At 37.6% G+C, this 23,341-nt stretch overlaps 1 protein-coding gene across 14 annotated transcripts in view; it reads left to right on the top strand.

The window, feature by feature from the left end:
* The window catches only part of LOC310897956 (uncharacterized protein), a 43,690-nt gene extending 21,993 nt beyond the window's left edge, over nt 1-21,697 (top strand). For 8 of the 14 annotated variants that reach the window (XR_014582839.1, XR_014582840.1, XR_014582841.1 and 5 more), the window contains 2 exons: nt 9,075-10,107; nt 12,618-21,697. The gene's annotated coding sequence lies outside the window, so the exon portion shown is untranslated. Of the gene's footprint in view, nt 1-1,695; nt 10,108-12,617 lie in introns of those variants that run through there. The other 6 variants (XR_014582844.1, XR_014582847.1, XR_014582848.1 and 3 more) reach the window with 6 other exon arrangements.
* Nucleotides 21,698-23,341: the final 1,644 nt, after the last annotated feature.

A 23,341-nucleotide genomic window follows, 5' to 3' on the forward strand; every position in this document is an offset into this window, starting at 1 on the left:
GGGTCAGGACACAGCTCTGAGAGGTTATCTTCTACTGTCTTGGCCCTGCCTGCTCTGCATGTGTGAGGTCAGTCCAACCTCCATCTTACTTTTCAGAGACACTCTGAAAGGCCTCTGGGTCTGAGGAAGCAAATCAGCATCTAGCATTCATGAAGAAGTTGCCAGGGTTGCACCTTTTTTATAGCATGATGTTGCAAGGACTTCAGCTATTCTCAACCATTTATTTATTTTGATGGTTTATGGCCTTTCAAACCATCTTCTGGGTGCCCAAATGCCACAGGAGATGGTTCAGTTTTGCAAAAAGACAGGGAAAAATGGGAATGAATTAGATTCTCAGAAGGCTTATTTATAAGAAACATTGCTGCTTATGGCTTATTTCCCATAGAGGACATGATTTATACTGATGTTTGATACATATGAAGATACAAACCCTCTTCTTTCCTAGCATCAAAAAGGGAAGGTGTATTCCAAGATCTACAGTTTGAGTTGAATGCAGTTTGTCAGACGCTTTAGATTAAGCAATCTATCATTACTGGGACCAAACTGAATATCATACTATGCTTTTTATCATCCTTTTTATTCTTGTATGTATATACAACAGTTCACCTGAAAAAACAAAACATAGAAACAGAAACAGCACACATCTTCTTCCTGCTGCTGTGGTCTACCTCATAATAAGATACAAGTGCTTCTTTCTAAACAATATTTCAGAAAGGGTCAGAGCTTCATCAGAAAATGAAAGATTCAGTCTGGCCTTTTCAAGAACACTTGGCTGGGGCCTAATTTTACTCTATTTCAATGACAACAAAGCTAAGACATCAACAGAGCATAGTCCAAAACGATTTCACAATTGAATGTGGGTAGTGTTCTGGGTGAACATTTAAGGGTGTTGCAGCCACTTTTCTGCCTCCTCCCTAGGTCACAGGCTAAACCATGGCCAGCCCTCTGCTCCACTCCCTACACACATTATAGGTGCAACCACCTCTGTGTAAATCCCTTAGTGGATCTGGGCTTGAGTGTTTTTGAAAATCCCACCCACATAGGACACCCGTAGGTCAAATGAAAAATTGCATAAGCTATTAACTAAAGCTATAGCTTATAAAAGTTATCCACAAGAAAGGTACACAGGTTAGTGCTGCTCCAGGGCATCCTTAAATCACACTTCAGCAAGTTATAAAGTTATCTTTGGAGAGTAATCATACCAAGTTGTCAGCCCTATAAGATGGATTTGTGTGTCTTTGACACATCAGTTGTCATCTTTGCCACTTCATTGCAGTTATGATATTTCAGCAAGAGGTAACCACTTCTGTTCCACTGCCTGAAAATTCACATAACTTTCCTCTGTAAACATTTCGTCAGTGCTTATGCTGGGTATTTCCCCACCACAGGACAGCATCTCTGAATTCATCTATGTGTTTGCTTAACTCACAGGTCAGTGCTTGTTTGTCTCAATTTTTCCTTTTTAATCTCAATTTATGAAGCAGAAGGATTCACGGGCAAACCTTTTGTCCGCAACAGACTCCGTAGTTCATTCTTTTTACACTAGTCATACTATTTAAAAGAAACAGATTTGTTTGTTTCTTTCTTTCTTTCTGAAGAAGTAATACAGGTCATCATCCTGCACTGGAAGGTTTACTGTCTTCATAGAGAAGGAACCTAATTTAATGCTTTTGTTGGTGGTCTGTACTGTTTATTGAGATTTCTTCAAGGGTTTGACTCATTTCTCTGTATATTCTCCTAGAATGATGTTTTGGAGTTTTGAAAAATTATTTTCTCTGAGTGAACAGCTAGAGTGGAAACTCATGGAGTAAGCTTAAGCAAAGTTAGCTCCCCAAGAAAGACATCTTAATCTTACTGAAAGGTGAGCACAGTGGCAATGCTAATGACAGACATCAGCTTGTGCCTTGATTACACTACAGCTAACCCAGCGCAATTCCAGTGCCTGAACTCTAACCCCAGGTTCTCAGTCACGTGCATACTTTTGTTACCATTCCCTTTGGTTTACATGTCCCTTTGCCCACACCGGCATACTGCAATCTCCTTCCTCATGTTTCATAGAATCACAGAATGGTCTGTGTTGAAGGGGATCTTAAAAATCATCTGATTCCAACCTCCCATGCCATGGAAGGGACACCTCCCACCAGACCAGGCTGCCCAAAGCCCCATCCAGCCTGGCCTTGAATGCTTCCAGGGATGGGGCATCCACAGCTTCTCTGGGCAGCCTGTGCCAGTGCCCCACCACCCTCATAGTAAAGAATTTCTTTCTAATACCTAATACTCTTTTAGTTTAAAGCCATTCCCCCTTGTCTTATTGCTACACCCCCTGATGAAGAGTCCCTCCCCAGCTTTTCCGTAGGCCCTCTTTAGGTATAATAAGTCCATATCCTTCTATCGCTGGGAGCCTCAGAGATGAATGCAGTACTCCAGGTGTCCCAGGTTTGGGACAGTTTGTTTTTAATAATCATCAGATCTCCAGTATTCCATCTTTAGTTCTCCTCAGGTATTTGGTCATGATTTACTCTGAACTTGTCTGTCTCCTTTAGACTATATATATTTCATGAAAGAAGATATGCCTGATCTCATAGTTAAAAGTTTGTGAGGTTCGGAGTAGAACCAAGTGAGATCAAGTAAACCCAGTCCATAAAACATCCCAACATTTCCTTGTTGCTCCAGTTCTTTCCTATAGCAAACCCAGTGCTTTTAGAATGTTTCACAAAACAAACCGGCACCAAAAAGGAAAAAAGAGAGAGAGAGAGAGAGAGAGAGAGAGAGAGAGAGAGAGAGAACACACCATCTCACCTAGCATACAGGTTACTCATTTTCAAATTCCTGACCCATTGTCTGTCCAGCTAGAGATGACTGTGTCAATTCACCCACAGACTGATAGTTATCCTAGGGCAAGCTGCACTCCGCAGCTCCTTCTACGGATGATCTACTTCCTATAAAAACATATTATTCAGAGTTGTTATTTGAATTTGCATCCCCTCGTATTGGGTAAGCATCCTCACTACTGCGCTGCAGATCTACACTGAAACAAAGCTACATTTTCTAATGAAAATTCATTTTGTTGAAAAATTCCCAATCAGCTCTAATTTGAAAACTCCAGCTGAGCTCCTGCTGTGAGACACGTATCGTAAGAGACAGATCTTGCTGTGAAGGGCTGGCGGGTTGGAGAGAGGAAGGCTGAGAAGAAAATCACAATAGAAAGGTGAAATGACTTCCTCAGAATCATGCAATGGGTCAGTGGCAGTTTTAGATCTTCCCAGTGCCAACCACAGCCCATGCTTACCCTTCACATCCCAAGCTTACAGAAAGGCTATGCTTTCCCCTGGCCATCTTTTCATTAACTAGATTATTCATGCATGTAGGGTAATGCATGGGTGCACAAGTTCAGCAATTTTGAACCTTACTGCTTATGAGGCATCATGTACATACACAGCACCATCAAAAACTTTGAGGTAGCAGATAACAAGGATGTAATGGCAAAATGCTAAAAAGGCAGTCTGTGGTGCACTGGAGCAATCAAGGGACAAGGCAAAATCAAGTATTGTTCAAACTAAAGTGTGTCAGATGCTCTGAGCAAGGTAAGAATTACCACTCATGTTTCACAGTCAGGAAAATCTCGTACGAACTGACACATCTGAGCCTATTATCTAATTTCTTATTTAAAATCTAGCTTTTTCCTTCAGAAGTTTCCCTATATCCCTAAGATTGTTGATTTTTATTCTAAGAGCAATATTTCTGTCTTCTAATCTTTCACTGATTAGTAAGAACAGATTAGAGACAACTTGTCATATTTTACTTCCAGTGTAACAGTGTATTTTGTATATTTTTCCCAAGAGCTTTCTGAAACTAAAATTTCTCTTTGAGGACAGTTGGTTCATGCCCCTGAGGAAAAAGATGCTTATGGCAAGGCTGAGGTTAATGATTTTAATTTACAGTTTTTGTGGGAATATCATTTTGCTTCTGTAGAAATCTCTCTCTCTATTGTTTTAAAAAGCAAAGATACTTAAATAAGACTTTACATTTTATTACCCCAAAACACATTTAATTTTGTTTGTCTAGATCATGTCAGTATGTTAATAAAATAATTGTTATTCGAAACATGCTTTGTGAACTTGAATAGCAAAGTGAAGTTTATATATTTAATCAAATCTATTCAGTAATTCCAGTGGAAGATGCAGAAGTGTTTTCCATCAATATTTCCTTTACTTTTGAAATGAATATACATTGCTCAAGTTCTTATTCTTGTGGGTCCATTTTATGCCAATATCCAAGCATTTGATTTTTTTTTTTGTCTGAATGTTTGTGAAGGTCAAAACAAACAAACAAACAAACAAAAACCACAAGGTCACACAGGCATTTCTTCTTGCTAGAAGAGCTTTTGCAGATATCTGATCAAGGGGAGAAAAAGTTTTACAGCTTATCAAGACATGAGTTGTAAGGTGCCTCATAAGACCAGTCATAATTTCCAGAACCATGTAGTGTTTTCTCAGGAATATTTGGATGTATTCAGAAATGGCAGCCGCTTCTGATCTTTACCCCTTATGCAACACTTGTTTCTTTCTTCTGCATTAGATTGTTTGGTTCCTTCAGAGAGTTTCATAAGGAAAAAAGGTATATGAAATATAAAATAAATTAAAAAAAAATGTAAAAACTTTCTCCATAGTGCTATGTTTGAAAACCTGTCTGGTTTGAAAACCTGATAGGAAATTGTGATGTGAGAACTGACCCTGAACTGTGAATATGGAGGCATGGGAAGGCTGTGGGACACCATGGTATGAACAAGAACAGCAGCCTTGGGGAGCAGTGGAGATAATGAGGGGACACTTGGAGAGACAGCACAGAGACAGGATGCGAAATGAAAGGAGCTGAGGAAGATCTGCGGGGAGGACACAGGAACAAACATGCAATTGCAAAGAGCCTGTAGGACAAAGCAGGAATTAAAAGAGCATGCAAGGCTCCTTGTTGTTTCTAACCCAGCTAATTCTCCAGATGGGAGATCTGGGAAGATGCTCAAGGGGAATATGTAGAGTGTAGTTCATATTCTTTCTGCATATTTGTCACTAAAATCTACACATTTTCTTTAAGTAACTTTCTCCAGTAGTTGCTGCTCAGGGATGTGGCCAGGATAGAACAATTGCAGATGGGCTTTTGGTAGGTAGTGTGGCTGCCAAAGAGAAGGTAAAGGCACTGCCCCAGATTTCAAGAGCGTTGTGTCTGTAAATTGTATCAGGAGTGACCCTGAACTCCACACCCCTTGGAAGATTTGCTGTCCCTGGGAATGTAGGTAAGAGTGGAGTCCAAAGGGGAGACTTGAAGGATGTCTCCAAGAAGAAAAGATCCAGATATGTATATTGTCATTTGCTGGCAGACATTTTTTACCAAGTTGTTGGTAAATGGAATAGTTTTATTACAGCTAATAGTAGAAAAATTGAAAAGAAAATGTAAAGTCACCCAAGAGACACAGTGTTTTGATACATTTGCTCAGATGATCTTACCTGGAAATCTCATTTGAAATAAGACATTCTCTTTTTCAGTAGTTTGGCTCCTGTTAGGTAATTATAAAAATAGGAATATGATAATTTTACTCTTAAGAAATCTGTCCTTGTAAAATGTAATCAAACAGCTGCACCATATTTTAAAAATGCTGTAGAATTGATGATGGAAGCATGATATTCCCACTATGACATATTGATCATAAAATACACACATTTAATACAGATATCACCATTCCCAGTATATTTATTTCCAACCTCTACAGTATGTTCACAGTATCTCATGTAGCTTCTCTGCTTTGAAAAGTCCATGGGCAAAGATACATGGATACATCTTTTTTTTCAGGGGAAAGTGACAACAGAACAAAGCCTGTTCTCCCTACCAAGCAGCAAAGCAACAATACACAGCCAGAACTGGTAGCCCTTGTGCTCTAAATCCACATCAATTCAACTAAGGCCAAACACTTATGAGTACTAAATTCACAGTAGTGTAACTGAGGGTAGGAATGGGCCTTTCTTTTTGAACACCCTGCAGTCTGAACTGAAAAAAATATAGCAGCAGGGTTTAACCTTTAAACTTTTCACTGACCTTTAAACAGTACTTTGGATTATATCTGCCCTTGTTAATCTAAAGCCACTTGCAAACATATCTGGCATTCCTTTTTTTTTTTTTTTTTAAGTATACCTTACACACATTATAGAACAGGTTAACAATTTAAAAGTTTGGCTCATGTTCATCGTGTCTTTACCACCTTTTCAAATGATGTTCATCTTTGCAAACAATATTTTATAATTAGCAACAATACCAGCATCTCTTTGTGTCAAAGTGCATTACTTAGGTGATTGCCATATGCAGATCTAAACTCTCTGAAGTACAAACCCAGACATTGATTGAAACTTCAAACTTTACACAAGTCCTGTGATAATGTAGAGCCCTATGAAAAAAGGTATTTTAGTAACAGTTTCCAGGTGAGTAGGTCTTCCACCAACATCACTAGCTAATCAAACCATTATTTTTTCTTCTTCGACTTTTTTTTTTTCCCCCCCACTATTCACATCACTGTTTTGCACACACTTTCTTTCACATACCTTCCACATACATATATTCAGTTTGATCTATTCTGTCTAAACTACAGGTGCAAATGACATAAAATGACCCAACAGTTTCTCTTGGACAACATTTCACTGCTCAGGTACTTGGAAGAGTTTAATTAACACTAGAAACACCTATTGTTTGGTATAAATAAAATAGTCTAAAATTGATGATTGGCATTTCCCCTTTTGGTTCACACAATAATTGCAAAGTGTCTTGCCATTCACATGGAAATTTGTCTTCTAAGGGCATCTATCCCTAATGGAAGTACGTATATTTTTAAGAACTATACCATATTTTATGTTCATCATTTGGATCAAGAATTTTCCTGCTGGAATGTTACAGCACCACAGAGACACTCATGCACCACCTCTCACATTCAAGCTACCCTCCTGGTACAAAAGTACTGGATTTAAGAATAATCACAAATTTCCAAAAAAAAATTTTACATCAAAATATCAAATTCTGGAAATTACTGACACAGCCAAACACAACAGAAGCAGTCAGGTTGAGTTAGTGTGAGAAAATTAAATGTCTGGGATTTGTTTCCCTGCATAGTTTTGGCAGGACCTGACAGTGTATAGATATTCTCATAGGCTTTTAAAGAAATAGAGGGTTCAAAAGCAGAGAACTGACATTGAAAGGTCTTGTGATGAAGCTGGTGAAAAACATCTGTATTTCAATTTGGATACTTATTTATTTAATAATTTGGAAAGTGCTATACTTTTTTTTTTTTTTTTTTAACATCTCCTCATCTCCTGCTGTTCCTTGTTGGAGAATGACTAAATCTCTCAAGTAGGGTCAGATTTGTAAAAATTGTCAGTTTTTTAAGATGATTTAAGATGATTTAAGTTGTTTAAGTTGTTTAAGATTCAGTGAATAAATGAATTACTGTACTGAAGTCCTTTGTTGCATATTCCTGTGGCACTGCTTTAGTCAAATATCAAGAGCATAAACATTTAACAATGTTACTTGAATTTCAAAATGCCTTGAAAGGATTGAGATTGAATTTGCAAATATAATCGAGAATAAAACATGTGCCTTGGATTACATGTCACTCTTTGGGATGTTTTGACATAACACATTTAGAAAATACTTTCCTGGGACTGAAATGATTAAAATAGATTTCATTTATCTATGGCTTAAAACAGTCAGTCCAGTTCTTGTTTAATTTCTTCTCTGCATCACAGTAAGCACTAGCTGACATGCTCACTTTTATATGAGCGTGGAGGCCAGCTGCTTAAGGCTAAAGTGCTATTGTGTTACTTGTGTGAGTAATCCTATTAGCAGCATGGGAATATAGGCATAGATAAATTGTAGAATGGTCAGAAGTGAGAAAATAACCTAACTTCCTTCTCATTTCTAAACACAATCCATGCAGCTATTTTAGGCAGACCTCTTGCATGATGGTACCAACATCTTCAAAGCCTCCATCCTCTTATGTCCTCTCACAGGTACCAAAATTACATCAGCTTTTCCAAATGTATTCAGACAAGCACACTCAAAAAATTATTGCATGCATACTAAAATCTATTTGAAAATCCTCCCTCTTTGTTTCCAAAATACTGGTGCTGAATAAACAAATATAAGGGTACACAAGAAGTTGCTTGTCTTTGTCTCCAGGACCCAAAAGTAGTTGTTAAAGAAATTCAATATAAATTAGGACCACAAAGCACTGTTCCCAAAAAGTAACCATGTTCATAATGGAAAACACACATTAAAAATTAGTATTAAATCAACATTATTAAACTTATATAAAATAATTATATTAAATTTATTACTAAATTTACTTCTTAGTATTAATTTTCAGTATTAAATGTAGTGTTAAATTTAAAAAAGGATTTGATCCAAGTAGCCAAATCCTACCACTGAGCTATATGCTCAGATTTGCTACTGATGTTTGTGAAAAGTGCAGATATCCAAGAATGGCAGTGTTGGGTTTCCAGGCAAAATGTTGCAAGGCAAAAACACTAACTCACCCATTATCCACGAGGCAGGTAAGACTGCCTGTTAATAGCAGAAGTTTCACTTTCTTAGAAAAGTATTGTTATTTTGCTGACCAAATAATCTGCCTGTTCATCTAGGCAAGGCAAACACCAGAAACAAGAAGATTATCACTTTCTGCAATGCACCTGTTCTTACTGCTTCATGGGAGGATTGCACAGACAGTGAGGGACAGTGACAGAACATTGATCAAGAACATGTTGTTTCATGCTCTGTGACAAACTTGATGTAATAGGGATGGGACTGAGAGAAGGAATATGGTAGTTGCAGTTATGAAATTCGGAGCCTGCTTATATACCCTGATGATGACATTGCCGTGTTGCCACTTGGCAATGATTATGTTTTTACCCTGTTAATTAATGATTATGGATGGTTCGCTATTACACGAAGTTGCACTCTATCCACCCTATCTGAAATTAAAATGAGCACTGACATGTCAAGGAGTCAGCTAAAAGCTGTTTTGATTTCTCTCTCCTTAGTTCTGGATCTCACTGTTGATCTGTTACCATCTTAGCTTCGTCAGATGAAAGAGTAAGATGGTCAAAAGCAGGAGCTCCTTCACACAGCAACCTGGGAATGGTACCAGCTGCACAAGGTAACAGACGAGAAATTAGGTAAGGATAGAAATACATTAAGACAATATGAAAAGAAGAAAACTTAACCTTTGTTAGATTAAAACTTGGGAAAATAGATGCTATTCTCTAACTACACAGATATTCACAAATACTAGAAATCTGTGAGGTGGGATGACATACCCCTTTTTACCTTCTAGCTTAATTTAAATTAAAGATGTCCCTAAAACACCTATTATAGTCAAAAGAAGGCCTTCTAATGACTCCAGTGAAAGCAAGATTATACTTTCTTTAGCTAATAAGAGAACACATTTCATCACTTGGTGGAAAACTGGCTGTTAAGCTGTGCTGAAATAATTTCTGTACAAAAACATGATCACATTTTGCGTCTCAGAGTAGAGGTTCCTCACATCCTCTTGCTATCTTAACACTTTTGCAGAGCAAAGAGTAGTATTATGGACCAGATCCACCAAGAAATTCAGGTGCTGAAGTATTGATGCATCGTGCATTTGAAAGCTTTATGTGGGAAAAGAAATTAGAGCCTGAAAAACTCATAACCCAGGTAAAATCCAGTGACGCTGTTGCAGGTGAGTATGCTGGAGTGAAGAACACCATCACCAAATTTTGTCAGAAAGCAATACTTGCTAGAGTTTTTATGTTGACCCTGAACTGAGAAGCGTGGTCTGAGAACAGCATTTTGGTACCAGCTCCCCAGGTAAGGCAGATTGACTGGTATCCTCTGTGTAGGTCATGGTTTGAGGGAGGCCTGAGGAAGAGATGAAGGAAAAGAACTGCCCTGCCCTGCCCTGTCCTGGCAAGCAAGAGGTCTTCTCCACCAAGATGGGAATAGTCAAGTTGAAAACTGAGGACCTTTATCCTGCTTAAATCTCTGGTACATCTTCGTCTTTATGTCTGCTTCTACACAGATGAAGAACATAAGGTATGCTGTACAAAAGACAGATACCAATAATACTGAGGTTTGGTAACCAGTTTCTGTCTTCTCCTATGCTCTTCTGAAAAAGAATAAAGGAAAGGAAAATCAAGAATAAGACCCACAATTTAACAGTGATAGGAGACTTGACTTCATCCACTTATAAATATTGAAAACCAGGTACATCCACTTGTAAACATTGAAATCCAAGTACATTCCAGGAAAAAGGCTTCCGGAGACACTATTCAATACATAAAAAGCTACACAAGTAAATTTCAAATGTGGAATCTTAAAGCTTGGAATTTAAAACTGCAAAGTGCACAGCAATAAAGCCCTTATGGAGATACTAAAGTGTCTAATTCATTATTATTTCAGAAAAAAAAAAAGATTAAAAAATAATTTCTTAACATTAAAGTGCCATCAAGCACTGAAGAAATTATTTAAACTTTCCATAGGGAAAAAAAAAAAAAAAAAAAACAACAAAAAAAAACCCCACCACACACTCTAAAATGCTGCAAGGGTATTGATGGCTATTAAATATTTACTTTTCTCTCTAGCTCACACTAGAAAGAGTAATTTGTATTTGGCAGAAACTGGCTGCAATTACATTAGTCAATCCAAAAGCCCAACTTGCTCATACAAAATGCAAACAAATTAGTTAAAATGGTCTAATTAGCAGACTGTAAAAATGCAAAGCAAGGCTGGCATAAAAATGTGTGCTAGACAAGTATACTTTTACAAAATAAACAGAAAGGTAAATATGAAATAGTCTAATAAATCCTAACCAAAGGACCAAAGAGCAAAATGACATTTAGGGATTGCATACTCTCAAGAAAAGTTTTTATGGATTGTTAAACATTTTCTTGCAACCCACATTCGGTCATGAAAACATGACTGCTACCATAGCTGAAGTTCTACTGGGATTTCTGTTCAGTGCTGTGGAGCTGTGTGAGGCCACGTTATATATGTATTCATTTCTTGTGGGTATGCACATAAATATTACTCCTAGTGAAGTTAATTGGAGTGCAAAGTAGGCAAGGTAGTGCAAAGAAGACAAGGAATATAGAATGTGGCCTATGGAAGTACAAGCCATTTCTTAACATGTCGTGTATATAATTTTCTTTCCACAATTAAAATAAATATTTGGAAGTAAATGGAAACATGGAAACAGTTAAGGTAAATGATAATACACCTTTGTTTTAACATGAAGAATGAACTATGTGCATTGTTTATGAGGACTCAGCTTACTGGTTAAAAAGAGTCACTACAACAACTGTACTGTTAACATCATTGATATATTAGACCAAAAAGGGCTTTAGTGTTTCTTGCTTCAAAACATTGTTGCAATTTCGTAATCTGTGGGTTTTTAACTCCCTATTTTATATACTATAGATATAATAGCCTATTATGATTTGCTGGCTATCATATAAAAGAAGCTATTGTGAGGTGTTTGTCTGAATTTGTCTCCATACTCTTCTCATCTCACCACATGTTCTTCTGTCCTTCAAAATGTCTAGCTGTCTGGAGTCATATTCTTTCTTCTTGCCACCTGACAGGTGGCAGAAGGCGGGTGGCTTTGGCAAAATTAATTAGGGATGTTTTGAAGAAAAAATAACTATGAACACCCTCCAGCAAAAGTATGATGTTATTTGGCACAAAGAACCTTTGTGTGTAAGCATTGCAACAGCAGAAATATCCTGACTGTGTTGAAGAAGTCACCCAATAGGAAAAAATCATTGGCAAAAGGAGAGCAGCATGGCCACAAGGTGTGGTCATTACCACAGTTATGACTTGTAACACATAAGAGCTGACTCATTTAGTTATTTTCACTGAAATAGTTGATTGTGGCACCTTTGCTCCACCATGCTGTCCCCAGTTCTGCTGACTGCCTTACTGTGCTGAATATGTTCAGTCCACCCCTCTTACTTATGGAGACTATTAATTTGATGGAAGAATATCTCACTCTGCAAAAAATCCCTGTTGATTTCAGTGCCATTGAAGGATATTTGTGAATGTAAGAACAAAGTCTATAGCAGATATCTGAAAAATATGGATGCTTCACTGTGAAGATTAAAGAATTAGGTCCTGTTATCTGTTGTTGGACTTGGTGCTTGACAAATTACTTTCAGAATGGTGAAAATAATAAACCACATGACAGAAATTATTATTTCTTCCACTTTCTGATCTATCACCACATATTCACACCTCAAAAAATATTGTCTTTGCTGGGAATTTTGAATGCCACACAGCTCCCTGATGATGATTGGATAAACCAAGTATTCTGCATACATGAGGAAGAAAAGGAATTACTAGTATCAAAAAAAAGCTGGTTAAGAGAATCTAGGTTTAAGGTGTGATGAAAGAAGTCCCACCATGAGGGAAAGAAGTTCCACCATTGTGCCCCACCATGATTTGCTCCACAGAGGTCATTGGTTTCAGATGGGAGACAGGATGGCTGCTCCAATTCTTCTAAGATCATACCAGCACACCTAAAGTACTGTGGTTGCTCTTCCTTGCAGGATTTACAGGACCAAAGAGAAAAATTCAACACAGATCTCCAAGCTGGTCATTTCAGCATTGTGTCCCATGTTTTGCTGTTGTTTCTTCTACAGGCAGCCTCAGCAAGCCTAGGTGAGTTAATCAACTTCCTTCCTGACACACAGGTTTGTTCATTCTTCTCTATAACTGTTTACAGCCCTTGTTATTCTTTTGTCTATCAGTAAACCAGCCTCATACACAAGAAAAGCTGCTTTCACAGAAAACTTGATTCCAAATCTACTTGCTCCCATGGAGAGATTTCTATTGGTTTCAATGACTTTGACTCATACATCAATTGCATCTGGTTGGCTCTATTTTCAGTGAAAGAGGGATGGATAGAGTAAGGAGAAAAATAATACACATGCAGTTATTCTAGCTCCAAGTCAGCATAAAGACATGTGAGTAATGAGGAGAGAGTTGGGACAGTGCAGGAAAGATGAACAGGAGTGTTGGATGGGAAAGTTGATGGATGAAAAAGTGAACGAAACAACACAGGGAGGGAAAGTGATGGAGAGAGAGAAAACAAACAAAAACAAACAAACAAAAAGAACTACATCAAGAAAGAAAACGGTAAGGAAGACTAAATTCATATTTCATTGCCTAAACCAGTGCTTGTAGTTTCAATATGACAGTACATACCAGGTGTGATTTTATAGATAAATATGGAGTGTTCACATTTGAGAGAAGCACGAGAGAAACAAATAAGGAAGAAAGAATAAACGGTCAGTTTTCAACAGGAAAGGAGGTTACTGCTGGAGACCCACAGGAATCTGGGCTGAAATCTATATTAACACAGAATTACTCAGTGTAGAGAAACTAAAACTTACTGTGAAGAATTTTTTAAAAAAATCTTTGATACTGAGTATCTGGGTAATAAAATAGAAGTCAATAAATTCTAAGTCAATAATGTAAGTGCATGTAGGGAAAACAAGTACATCTAAATGGCGCTGAGCTCTAAATTAGCTATTTCTTCTTAGGAAACAGATCTTGGAGAGTCTCATAAAAATGTGAGCCCTGTGCTCAGCAGCAGCAAAAACAATTAAGAATTGTTAGGAAAATACTAGAGAACAAATCAGAAACTATTCTGCTGACATGTAACCTGTGGTGTACAGTCACTTCACCTTGAAACCAATATAGATAAGACAAGAAAAATATGCTGGAAGACAGAAAGAACAGTCAGCTGCATTGAATAGCTTCCAAATGAGGACTTTTTAAATAGAATAAGAATTCTGTGTGGAAAAGAAATGACCAAGGGCTAACATGGGGGATTATTACTTCAGGAGACACAGAGAAGGTAAGTAGGAAAGATTATTAACTATTTCTCACAGCACAGGAACAAGTGGTACACAAGAAATTATCTGGGAACATGCCAACACAAACAAAAGAAAGTATTTTTTCACAGACTGAGTAGATGAACTGTGAAACTCATTTCCACAAAGTATTACAAAGGCTTAAAAATAAGTAAACTCAAAAGAGACTCAATAAATTCATGGAAGCCCTGCCATAGTTATTGAATGCAGTGTCCAGATGCAATATCTGGATGTACAATAGTACCAAGTGATGAACTATTGTATAGTTGCTCTATTTATTTTGGTCATCTTTGTAAACACCCACTACTGGCCACTGTCAGAAACTGAATATTGGGAACTTGTATTTTGTTTTGTTTTGTTTTGGTTTTTTTGGGGGGGGGAGGAGGAGAGGTGGAAGGTGTTGGTTGAGTTTGTATAGTCTTTTCAATAGCCTATTAGACACAAACAATAAAAGAAAGCACAGTGCTTGTATCTGTGCAGGAGATACAGAGTAGATTTAAGGGACCTGAATTAAGTAGGGTGCTGTTGGAGAAAAAGGTTGATTTTTTTTTTTTCTTTTCTGAAGAGAAAGTGGCTGCTTCAGCTCTGATGTACCTCAGAGAACCTGTTGTACTAGGCCAGTCTCAAATCATTTCACATCCTACTAATCATAAGTCCTCTTTTCTTTGTTAGTTTCATTAGCTTTATGCTATTTAGAAAAAATCACTGATAAAATACACAGACTTATACAGGATGGTTAAATAATCTTTCATTCCCTAACTCTAAAAAGATATTTTTGTTTTCTTTTGCTACTGTGTGGATCAAGCAACTCTAGAGCTTGTGAAGTGCATGTAATTTATTCCAGACTCATGCTGGAATAATTTATGTTCTTGAACCTTTGCAGTTGTATCGGCACTAGAAAGCTGTAAGCTTACAGTTTTTACACGTATTTCATCTAAAACAGTGCTCCAAATGCAACGTTTAAGATGTAGGGAATTTGTGTGGATTTGTAGCACTCCCTGGAGGACTCTACGTCTAAAAACCAATAAACATTTCACAGTTCTCAGTAAGTGAAGATTTTCATCATTTCTGATGCATGCAATATTGACTGGGCTTCTTATTTTAATTTCAGTAATGTTCCACAGGTAAGTAATTGGAAAATAACTTATTGCGAGTGAATGATGAAAGTGAAAATTAAGCTTTCTGTACTTATTTGCTGCTGTTTATTTATTATAAACCAATGCAGCAAAAGAGAATATTCATTTATAACAAAATAAATTTCATATTGGTTGAAAAATACAGCAAGATACAGATATTTAGTGATCAAAACATTTAAAAAGAAGGCAGGAAGAAATAATTTTCTATTTACTGCATAGATTTTTTGGGGTGAGTTTTGTACACCTAGATGGAGCATCACAGGTTCAGCTGAAAATTGTTCATTCTTCATAAAATTAGTTGTCACAACCTGTAAACCTGCGTGGAGATTATAATTCCTAATTATTACCCTGAAGTCAGTTGATATGAAGGACTGACTGAATATGGGCTGAAGGTCTCAGATTTATTGCTTAATGAAGTGACTACAAAATGTTTTCTGAAACAGTTAGAATCCATCACTGCATATGTAGAACTGCAAACATACCAGCAGCATGTATTGCCAGTGTTTACAGAGGTCTATGAATAATAAATAATCTAGATAAATAACCATAGTTAGAGCTATACAAACAAGAGAGCAAATAAATCAAGGCTTCCTGCTCATGCATAGATACCAAACACAGCAGTTCATTTTTTTTTAAATTTGTTTTGTTTGTTTAAATAGGAAGCAGTGGTCACAATTGAAATCAGTCAAAAATTTTGAAGTTAGTAAGAAATGTTTTGGAGGAAGATCACAAAGTGGATTAATCCCTCTATCAGAGACCTGGTACTCAGTCAGCAGGGGCAAGCAGGTTACATCTACATACCAGATGCATCTGCATGCCCAGCCATTTAGACTGCAACAGCTTACTTCTGCAACTGTCATAAAGTGTGGTCCGGACAGAAAAGACTGAAAAGACTTTTTTTTTTTTCTTATGGGAATTCAAACTTTTTTTAAATATAAAGTTAAATAAATAGGTAAAAGGCATTATTTTAAATTGATGCTGTTATGTTTGATATTTTAGGAAGGAAAAGAAGACAAGTATTCTCTTCATTGTTTGTGTAATTGTCTATGTATGCAAAATTCCATGTCAAAAGGATGTAAATGGATTACTTATCAAGTGCACTGTCTGCTTCCTCAGGTTATCGTATCCAACAATAATACTGGTTCTAGCTGACAAACTGGTTGGAAAATGGTTAGTTACGTACCTGGTTAAGTGAAATACAGTTATTTCATAATTCTTTATTTTATTTCTGGGAATTTCTGTAATATAAATCACTGTAGTTGACTATCCAGTTGATATTTAAATACGAGTCTATCCTTTTGTATTTTGAGACTCTTGACATTTCCATGAATATCAGTATGTGTGTAGAGTGAATCAGATGCAGTTTAGCATGGAAGAAGTACCACCCTGTCCCTTGCTCTACACAGGAGACTTTCCATGCAGTGTTTTACACCAAGGTGCAAAAAAGAAGATTTAAGGGATTCTTATGTGCAAACTAGGCACAGGAAAGCAAAACTTTAATGTGACACATGGCTTTCTATTTTTGTGCTATAGATTTAAACATGAGGCAACACACAAATAAATAATATGTAGGATTTATCAATGTGTGTTTTCACAACAGCTAATTGAGCACGTCAGGGCTATCTATGCATTTGTTGGTTATTTTTAATGAGAACATACAGCTGTGCGAATGGTCATAAGTTGTGGCTTCTGCATATTTGCAAACGTCCCATCATTTTTAGTGAACAAAGCTACCTACAGCAAGCTGTCCTCTCATTGGCCAGCAAAAGGTGTGTCCCTATCTGGCTATCATTTGATGGTTTTTATCATGAGGGGATGCGGAACGAATTCCCAATCTTCTGCTGGATGGCACCAAAGGAGAATGGAGATCTTGATGTAACGGAGGACAACATGACAGCATTGGACTCCTTGCAAACCCAGGATCCTCCTGGAGGTACGTGAGCCGTAGTCTGCAGACTATGATGTGGCAGGTTCCAGGGGGAAGGACTGCTGCTAGAATAAGAATCACGCCTCTTCTTCCCCTCCTTTTCCTACCCTTGAAGCTTTTGATTTACGTCAAGGGACCCAAAACTATACCCGCACAAAGCTCACCAACCAACCACCCATGCAGTATCTGCCCCTGTCCAAAGCTAGCTCTGATCAGTGCTAACAGCACTGGAAATGGGAAGAACCATTGGGAAATTTGAGTGAGTCCTGATGGAAATTATACAGTTACTGTAGGGAAAGTATCATGTGGGATCCACCTGGTGCCTGGAGAGGATGCCTGAGGAAGATGCTCACCACAGGCTGCTTCCCATCACTTTTTTTCCCAGCTTGCCACTGGGGACAGCTTTCTTTTCCCTCCCTGCCTCCCATCCCTTTCTTTTTCTCTATCTTCTCTTCCCCACCCCCACTACCCTGCCCCTCCAATAATTTTCCCTGTCGTTGCTGATGTATGCCATCAGCTATGGATCCTGCTAATAAATTTTCATGCATGTGAATTTGTCTCAACATCCTTTTTGCAACACACGAATTCAAACACACCTACTCTGAGCTATTCAAATAATTAGATGAATTAAACACCACTTTTGGGCCAGAACTGAAAGGGAATGCTAAGATTCTGAGCCACTAGGTGACATTTAGCTGTGTACAGAGATATATTCATGAAACACAGTAAGCAGCAAGATATTATCTGGCTAGGAAAATGGGTCTGAACCAAGTGCTCACAGTGAACACTAATGTTAAAAATCCTCTGTCAATACTAATGTAAATGCATGTTGAGGTTCCAGCACCCCCGAAATCATTCTTTTGTCAACATCTATGCATTTCAACCTATCCCTACAAAACTTGCTGTTCATGTCACTACAAGCTCTGCTGCTATTACAGCTCTTCTCAAGACACACAGCACTAGTGGGGCCTTCAACAATGAAAGCAGCAAAAGTGCCAGTATTACGTTCTTTGATACACTTCTCATAATTAGGGAAAAAGTTATCCAATGACCTCCTAATAGATTAGCTCTGTTGCATGATTAACAACTTGCCACAGGGAATATAGTACATTTTAAAAACTGAAAATGCATGTTCTGCCAAGCAGTTGCAGGTCTGGGATGGAGTACCACCAATAAGATCTGGAAAACTGGCATCTAAGCCACACCAGTCATTGAGAGTTTTCCCACTTACTCCAAGTGGGACAAAATCCTGTTGATGACAAACTTTTTGTCCTATCTTAGAAGCATTGGAAAACTGATATGCAATTTGTTGTTTTCTATGCAGGCTTTAAAGTACACTAGTTACCAGTCTATTTCTTCTTAGATATAGGTACAGAATTTGCACAAAAACAACTCACAAGAAATGTTTTAAGATGTTTGAATATAAATTACATAGAAACATAGAACCATAGAATTATAGAATATCCTGAGTTGAAAGGGACCCACAAGGCTCATGAAGCCCAACTCCACACAGGACCACCCTAAAACTAGAACATATATCTGGGAGCCTTGTCCAAATGTTTCTTGAACTCCAGCAGGCTCGGTGCCATGATCACTGCCCTGGGGAGCCTGTTACAGTGCCCAACAACCCTCTTGGTGAAGAACCTTCTCCCAACACCCAGCTTAACACAGCTCCATGCCATTCCCTCGGGTCCTGTCACTGTCCCCAGAGAGCAGAGCTCAGTGCCTGCCCCTCCACTCCCCTCATGAGGAAGCTGCAGGCTGTCATGAGGCCTCCCCTCAGCCTGCTCTGCTCTAGGCTGAAAAAAAAACAAGGGACCTCAGCTGCTCCTCATACATCTTCCCCTACAGACCCTTCACCATCTTTGTGTCCTCCTTTGGACACTCTCTAATAGTTTTACGTTCTTTTTACCCTGTAGCACCGAAAATTGCACATAGTACACAAGGTGAGGCCGCACCAGTGCAGAGCAGAGCAGAACAATCCCTTCCCTCAACAGGCTAGCAATGCCAGGCTTGATGCACCAAAGGGTATGGTTGGCCCTCCTGGCCGCCAGGGCACACTGCTGGCTGGTGTTCAATTTGATGTCAACCAAAATCCCCAAGATCCCTTTCTGTGGGGCTGCTCTCCAGCCGCTTGTCCCCCAGTCTGTACATATAGCCAGGGTTGCCCCTTCCCAGGTGCAGAATCCATCACTTGCTCTTGTTAAACTTCATGGGATTTTTCACCTGTGTTTTTTCATCTTCTCCCTTTCCTTTGAAAGTGAGTATAGCAGTTCAGCAGCTGAGAATGAAAGGTAGAAACAGAAGCTCTGATACCTAACAAACATTATTCCAAATTGCTGCTAAAGATAGTAGATGCTCAGAAATCCCTTCTGAAGTCAAATATAATTTTGTGAGCATCTGTCACGGGAGGATGAGACTCTCTCCTCCAGTTCTTCCCTTCTGTCCCTGTGGAGGCTCTGCCTGGCAAGGCTGAGGGTAGGAAGCATGTGGTTGCAAATTACTGTCAATGAGTAAAAAGAAAAGTATCACTCCACACATATTCAGTATTCAGGTTAACTCACCAGTTTGGAAGGTGGTGATACAACCTGAAATGTAAAATGAAGGTGTGATGCACAAAAAAAAAGTGTTGGTATCTGTTTATTAGTTTGCCCTACTTCCCTCACTGGATTCAGTGTTACAGAAGGTTAGTTCTTCTGGCATCATGCCTTTGCAGACCACTTTTTGTATTAATAGCATATTTCACACTTGGCTACTTTATCTTCATTGGCAGAATTCCTGCTTGTCCATAGCAAGCCATCTCAGGCTTATCAACAACAAGACCTAAGCCTATATTTAACAGTGAAAGAGTATTTTTGCAACTTTGTTCTCATGTAGGAAGTCTACATAGTACTTTGCACAGTAGTTCTTTATTACAGTTTCCAGCTGATTTCCACTCCCAAGTATATTTCAGGAGCCACTTGCAAACAGAGGCAACTGCCAGCATTTATTGTGCAATCTAAATTTTCTCATGTATTTTAGAAACAGATGCTAGTGAGCTTTTCTTCTGCATAAAGACCTCATTTTAGGTTCTCTACTGATCTCAGCTTTATCTATGGTTAATGTATCTGTATGACAATAAGGGTTTTTAATTCTCCAGAACTCTTGTTAATCATTCCAGTACCTCTTGGTACTGCTTTTAAATTAAGACAGATAAGGCAATTTTGGCATGACTCCGCACAGTGACATCTTTATACAAGATTTTCTCTGAGTCCCAACTCCATGTTATGAATATAGGTTCATAATACATCTACACACAAACTCAGAATCAAAACTTTATATTTGAGCTACAAACAGGGATCAAAGTTATGATGGCGTTATACATCAAAAAATACCTGTGTGGTTACTGCCAGGGACCTGTGATTAATCTTTTCCAGCACCTTACTCTTGTGTCTCATTTTAAGTGAAAGATTGTGTTTTGGAATTGGAGCTGGAAGTCAATACCAGAAGTCTTATGCTTTGGTGCCTTGTAACTCATATTTCATCCAGTGTTCTCCCAAAACTAGACTTGCATAAGGAATAATTTTGGTCTATTATGGCTAAAGTAGCTCTGAGAAATTTAAGATCCTCTTGTTTGATGGTCTTGATACTGGTACCATCAGCTCCAACCGGCTACACCCTTTGCCAAAATCAAACCTCTACCCCATCCTTCCTCTGCTCCTCTCTTGTGAAATGCTGACCATTGTAAAGTCTAGTGAATAGTTTTATCAAATATATTTACCCCAAATTGGCAGATCATCAACAGTTACTGCCTAAAAAATCTTGGAAGCTAGGAGTCATAATGCCATGGAACCTTTCCCTGTTGAGCTATGTAAAAAGAAAACTTTGAATATAGTTATAAAGCAGGGAGTTAAGGGAAGCAAATTGTGTGCTGTCTATGCCAAGGTAGACCTCTGAAGCTCTTGCTTCATCGTTCCAGGTTATAATTTATTTCAGAGAAGGGTCCATTCTCATTTATTCTAGTATCTTGAGATGAATCTGTGGAAGGACGTTTGAGGCATACTCAGAGCTTTTATTTTAATCTGAAACAGAACTGTGGCCTCATTCCAAGGGAATTACTTTAATTAAACACTGAAACTTAAGGGTAGGGCCCTGGTTGGATTCAGAGAAGTTACCTCAACTGAAGCAGAAACAACACAAGAGGGAATCAGGCCCCCAGCTGCATGAAGGTTTACTAATCAGCCCATCTGTTGCTTTTCTTTCTTTTTCTTTTTCTTTTTCTTTTTCTTTTTCTTTTTCTTTTTCTTTTTCTTTTTCTTTTTCTTTTTCTTTTTCTTTTTCTTTTTCTTTTTCTTTTTCTTTTTCTTTTTCTTTTTCTTTTTCTTTTTCTTTTTCTTTTTCTTTTTCTTTTTCTTTTTCTTTTTCTTTTTCTTTTTCTTTTTCTTTTTCTTTTTCTTTTTCTTTTTTCTTTTTCTTTTTCTTTTTCTTTTTCTTTTTCTTTTTCTTTTTCTTTTTCTTTTTCTTTTTCTTTTTCTTTTTCTTTTTCTTTTTCTTTTTCTTTTTCTTTTTTCTTTTTCTTTTTCTTTTTCTTTTTCTTTTTCTTTTTCTTTTTCTTTTTCTTTTTCTTTTTCTTTTTCTTTTTCTTTTTCTTTTTCTTTTTCTTTTTCTTTTTCTTTTTCTTTTTCTTTTTCTTTTTCTTTTTCTTTTTCTTTTTCTTTTTCTTTTTCTTTTTCTTTTTCTTTTTCTTTTTCTTTCTTTTTCTTTTTCTTTTTCTTTTTCTTTTTCTTTTTCTTTTTCCTTTTCCAACACTGTGAAATTTAACAATGAAGTAACAATGAAATAAGAATAGAAAAAGCTCTTCTCTTTGCAAATTATATGACACAATTTTCAGTGGTAAGAGAAAAATAGAGTGAAACATGGAGTAGTTAGTAGTCCCAGTTCTCTGCTCATTCAATACATCCTCTATTTGAGAATGTGGAGGTGCAGGCCAGCTGCTAAATGATAATATGCAGGAATAGCCAGCTTGGACTTCATTTGGACTTCATACCGCTGGGATATTTTGTACACTGTTGTGTTAGCTGTGATGCAAATTTTTATTATGTTATTTGTTCCACCAAGATCTTAGTTTTTGCTCTGTGCATAGTGGTCAATAAGAAAGAAAGAAACAAATGTACAAAAAATAGCCCCCCCCCCTCCTTTTTCCCAATGTTTTTGTCATCCATATAACTAATTTTTTAGTAAAAGCTTCTTTTATCACCTCAGTTAGCTTGTTTACATATAATAGGCACTGCTGAGTAGTACATTTGGTTAATGATTATCTTTTACATATTGATATTAGTACCTGAAGTGGGAACATCTCATTTCCTGAATATGATTACCATTTTGAAATCTTATGCACAGGGGAAAAAAACCAATTCTATAAATTAAACAAGAAGTTCTGAGAACTTATATCCCCCAGTTCACATCCAGATACTAATGCATCTCATTTACTTTGTTGCTATTCCCTTGAGTTATCTGTGTCATGCAGACCAGTCTTGCATGTCATGTTAACTATCCACTGAAAAAAAGCTAGAAGTGTACTTGTAACAGTGCCCTAAGCTAGCATACAAGGTAGGTAGAACATAAAAAATTCATCACTGTTACATTTCAAGTTGCTGGGATATTTTAATTCCAATAGGACCGAGCCTATGTCAGCTAAAGATGGAGTTATAATTAAACTGATACAGCATTCACAATTGCCTCAAAACCTGCAGTAGTTGTCATATGTTTTTTTTCCCCATCTTTAAACTATATGGAAATCAATTATCTCAACAAACCAGCTGTAAGGACTGTATGCCAACCACTTACACTTGAAGTGAATAAATTATTTGAAATTCATTATTGATGTGAACAACTCTCCAAGATTTAAAGCACCAGTCCATTTTCTGTGCTGAGATTCATATGGAATTTTAACAAGTTCAGCATTATCCTCCGTCATAAATTCATATAGCAAACTGTTATGCAAATAGCTAGAGTTCAGGGATTGGCGAGCTGTGCACATAAAATTATGCTTCAGATGACAAAGTGCCCATGAGTTAATGGTTCTTTACATTTAGTGACAAATTTGTTCCTGATTTACCCCAGAGTGACAGACACAGGGTAAAAGGGGGACATCAGAGACTGAAAATACCATTTGTGTGTCAAGGATGTTAGCAACCTGGAGTGGTGATAGGCACTGGTGTCTACAGGATATGAAATTGAGTTGATGTGATGTCATTTTGGTTCTACTGTAACCTGGTTATCTCTTGCCAAGACTTCATGTATGATTAGTCAGCTCGGAGAGGACAGCAAGCCTTATCAGGCACACTTCCTGA

This window comes from Anser anser (assembly GCF_964211835.1).
Source record: "Anser anser genome assembly, chromosome: 3".
In the NCBI taxonomy this organism is placed as follows: domain Eukaryota; kingdom Metazoa; phylum Chordata; class Aves; order Anseriformes; family Anatidae; genus Anser; species Anser anser.